Source organism: Montipora capricornis, chromosome 12 (genome assembly GCF_036669925.1).
Source record: "Montipora capricornis isolate CH-2021 chromosome 12, ASM3666992v2, whole genome shotgun sequence".
Classification (NCBI taxonomy): Eukaryota; Metazoa; Cnidaria; class Anthozoa; order Scleractinia; family Acroporidae; genus Montipora; species Montipora capricornis.
Window position 1 is genome coordinate 28,982,438 of NC_090894.1, and position 5,000 is coordinate 28,987,437.

Genomic DNA, 5,000 nt, shown 5'->3' on the forward strand with positions numbered 1-5,000 from the left:
GAGAGATACATTCAGCACGAGAAGATAAAATTCGTATCCCCAAGCGGCCATGTAATATCCTCTATTTCTGACGTCATACACTCAACCAAATTTTGTTCAAATATGATGAAAAGAGATATCTCAGCCAACTTGTATCAGAAATTTTTGATATTTTGCAGTAAGATTCTACTAAATGTTGTCCAATATGAACTTAACAGTTCTGTTACCATGGCATCATACTGGGTTCGAGACCTCCCCCATATTAAAAGCTTTTCTGGCCACCTTTGGCGTTCCATTTTGATATTTGCTAACAGCACTTGATATGCATGATCCAGCAAGCATATAAATATGTTAGCTCGAGTTTGTGGCCTTGTTTAAAGGGGCTAGGTCACGATATTTTAGCTAATTTTATTTAATTTTGTCAATTATGAGCTCTAAACGTCAAATTGGCAGGGCAAGAGTCTTTCATTTGCAACATCACGGCCACATAACAACTGACAATGATTTTCTAGCTGTGTAAATGACATTTTGATATAGACTGATATAAATTTGAAAAAAGGTGGGCCGACGTTTTTCAAATTTACCCAAATTCAATCCATTTCAATCCTCTCCAATTTTTAACATCCATGTCACTTCTTGGCTTCCCTGTGTTTCGTTAGAGTTTTTCTATAGTTTTGAACAGTTATTTTGATATTTTAGTTAATTCTATGACCATTCGATCAGTGCTGAAATTGCCTAAAATTGCGTGACCTAGCCCCTTTAACATTTTTCAAGTTGAATCACTAACATATTGAAATCAAGTGGGTGGGGACTGGAAAAGAGTGAGTTGCCATGGGAACAGAATTTTTTATAGCCATAGGTGTGTTTCCTGTAGAACTATTAGACTACCAAGTTTCAATGGTGTGCGCTGCAAATTGGCCAAGGTAGCTCTATTTATATAGTCAATGGTTGAGTTTATGACGTCATCAGTCATCTCATTTGCGTATTTTACCCATTTTTCAAACTTAAATATCTCCGGAACTAATAAAGATATTTTCAAACGGTAAATGGCGTTTTTGTTCTTTCATGGGATTCTATGTGATACACTCAAAAAAAAATCAAGGGGTAAAAATTTGATCATAGTACCACTTTAACTGAATATCCATTTCTTTCATTAATGAAACAAAAAATGGACAACAACCTTTCTTTCAAATAATTCTTGACCAACAAGAATAAGTCAAATTTCAAATTGCTTTTTACCAGAAGACTGTGCAGAGTGAGTACAAATAGTTATAAATAGCCAGAAAATTGTAAACACAGACTACTGAAGGTGTTCGTTTCCGTCTCTGGTATCCCACTCGAAAAAGTTACCGGAGAATTTGCCGTTTGGTTTCAGTGTTGTACATAACAGCACAGTTAGCAAAATAGTCATCATCATCATCATTTTAAATTTTCACTTAAAGGTCGTTAAAAAGCTCTATTTTTGGGCCTTCATTTGGACGAAAAATGTTAAAAAAACCTTTTCCAGCGTAAAATTTATTGAACCAAACAAAATATTTGCTATTAGCGGCAAAAACCCTTCTTTTTAATTGAGTGGTTGCAACAAGAAACAACAGCAATTAAATAAATTTCAGTCTCACAGTTCAGGGATCTTAAAACTCTTTTCGGAAGACCATTGACCGTGAATAATGAAGCACAAAATAACAAGCTTTCTTTCAAAGAATTCTTCACTGTCACATTTCAATTTTTTTTTTCTGAAGACTGTGCATAGTTGAGTACAAAATAAATGTAAATTGCCAGAAAACTGAGATGCGACTTAAACTGAATGTGATGCATTCAAGGCGTTCGATTCCTTTTAAACCCTTACAGAATTTGTCATTTGGTTTCTTGTATATAACTCCTCAGTTAGCCAAATAACATTAGAAACAAAGGTCACTTTGTGATATCTGATGGCGAAAGATGCAATTCTTGTCGAAGACCATTACTAGTCACTTTGAAGATTCCAGATATTTATTTTTCACCGCCTATGTTGTTTATCCGATTGACTTTCCATTATTGAGCTCTTTAAGTGTACGTATTTTTTACAATGACTTTCGACGCCTTTGCAGGTTAAGGTAATTCCCATGAAAATGACGTACTATCCAGATTTTATTCAAATTTGGCACAATTGATATTCATACACAGGACATTTAAAAAATGTAGTAAAAACATGGGTTCACCGTGCCTGTTTTCACGCTGTATGCCCTTTAAGTGTTTAACTCTTTAACTTTTTACCGAATTTCCCGAGAAGCGTTCGAAACTAGACAAACCAGAAAAACTGTTGTTATGTAGCAAAAGCTACTGAATATTATTGAAAACTTGAACCTGCTTGTTTGTCCGGGCTATAATCTTAAGTAAAGTGATTTCAAATTGCTCAATCTTGCAAATAAATTTAAGTAAATTGGACCGCTACAGTCATCATCTTGCACTTAGTTTCATGCTCCAAATGCAGTTTCACGTCATTTATAGGTAAATACTACAACTTCTACTATCCAACTATATTTCTCCTTAAAATCTGTTTTCCGTGTACCTATTACGAGTAAATAAAACCATTTAAAATCGGCGGTCACCGTGGTCGTTTCTTCGCAACATGATGACAAATGGATGGCAAAGGGGCAATTTTGGCTTCAAAATGATCATTTTCCGCGAAAGAAGTGGGATGAGTTCCAAAACAACATCTTAACCGAGAAGAGTTATCACATGATTGCACTTAAAAGCTCTTGAACAGCAAAAGCGGCCTTTGTTGCCTGTCTTCAGATATGCGCAGTATGAGATGCGCGGTGCAAAAATATTCTACTATGTCCACCGGATAAAATCTATGCATTTATAGTACCCCCTCAAACTTACGAAATATACGCGCAGAAGACTCTGCACACAAAGACACTACTTAGCAGGGGAGGGACAGGAAAGACTTTTCATGACACGAAAAAAAAAAAAAATTTCAAAACGACGAAATGAAACGCAGATTCCGACTGAGTTAGGCAACCCAGTAAAAAGAACTTTCTGAAGCATAGCAACGAAGTTTCAAGCAGGCGTTATCTTTATTTGGTAAGGTTTTTGTATTATATCTCTGCATTGCCGTCATGCTCACCTTCTGGAGTGTGGTTTTTGTGAAATATAATCTCTGGTTGTTTCCTCACAGGTACGCGCTATTCAAGTGGACGAGGAAGATAATACAATTCAGCTCTATTTTCATGAAAGTAAAGGAAAAGAACTTCAAAAACATGCATTCATTTTGAACTAAGAAGTTCGTAGTGTAATGAAAACATTAAAAAAAAAGCTAACCCCATTAAACTTAAGCAACGTCGCTGACTAAAACTTCCAGTCCTTTTCCCACCTCTCGCTCCTTTCTCTTTAACGTTTCATGATGAATTTGAAATAAATGTGCCATTCCTTTGCCGGCCTGGACACATTTCCCCTGCGTTTTTGTCCCAGTAAGATCTTGAGTAATACTTGAAGTAATGCGTGACATATCACAGTCGCGTTACCTGCGTGGTAAAAGTTGTGCACAAACAATTAGCGCGAACATCCTTAAAAGGAAATTATCATTGGCCCATGTATGGGGGATCCGTTCTCTTACCTCTTCCTCCCTTGCACCCAGTTGGAGGTCTTGACCGAGTCACATTCTGATGACCAATGACCTAATTATTCTGTTAAGACCCTCTTAGGAAGCTTAAGCGAGCGCGTTTTTGAGACGCTGATGGCAACCGGAAGTGAGCTATTTTCCCTTTTAACTTGTCTTCACACAACCACATTTATATTGCTAAGTATCCTTTCTCCATTAGAAATGATTACTTTTAAAATCTGGGAGACACCACTGCCCTGCCACGCGAAATGTTCTCTTTCGGTTGCCGTCCGCGTCTCACAAACGCGCGTGCTTAAGCTCCCTAGTTACTAACTAACACATATAACCCCAAAAAGCAAAAAGAAAAGAAAAAAAAGGTTTCATTTTCAACAAGGGACGTTTCTTTGTTTTTCATGTAAATTAACCGTGGTAGAAAAGAAGACTTTAGCTGTGAAAAGGCATATTTTTTAACCGTTAAACGGTGAAAGCTATCTCCCCATTGAGAACCTAATAAAATACTGATTCTTAAAGCAAACCCAAATGGAAGTTATTTCAATCACATAAGTGGGTTACAGAAAGGTCCCAAGGAGTACAGATTCTAACTGAAGCTAGATGTTATTAGCGGGAGTCGATTTTGAGCTGTTCTTTGTTACCATGTTTGTATACAGGGACATTTCGAAGCCATCCATCGGCGACAAACTCGCTTGTAAAAGGGAGGTCACTAATTTCTCTGACAAATTTGCCGTCAAAGTTGTAAACAAAGGAGAAACAGTGGACTATTTACGTAAGTTTCCGAAATCAGGTGGTATTTTCTTGCTCGCTGTGGATCGATCTTGCAGTGAAAGTGACCGGCCATCGGCAACGCTGGCAATAGCTTTGCGGTGGAATGGAGATTACTTGTCTGGTAACATTCTCGTCACGTTGTTCAAGAAAGGGGACTCTAAATCGCCTAAAATACCGTCGAACAGCTTGAAACGAAAGCAGTTTCTTAACAGGCATTCACCAAAACTTGCAAAAGTAATGACCATTCTTCATAATTTTGTTCACACTGTATCTGTTGATTTTAAAACAGACTTTATTTTGGGGTTACGTTTGGGGGCGATTATAGAAATGTATGTATTTCTTCCGAGATGTTCTCGCAGATAAGCCGCACCCCGATTTTGACAAAAATAGAACAGTTAAAAGAATGTAGCTTCTCTGCACTGGTGTTCACGGCGCGCTCTGATAGATTTCTATTGAAAAGGTGAATCGAGCTAAGTTATTTTCTGTTTTAAAACTTTCAAGACTACTTCGTTTCGTCGTTTTGCTTCTTGAATCGTTTTGTTTCTCCCAACCGCTTCTAGTTTCTTCAGAAATTAGCCCCGTAATGAACTAGTCCCATCTGTAAACAGTCGTGACAGGTTACAGTTTGTTTTCTTAAGTGAAAAATAGCCGGTGG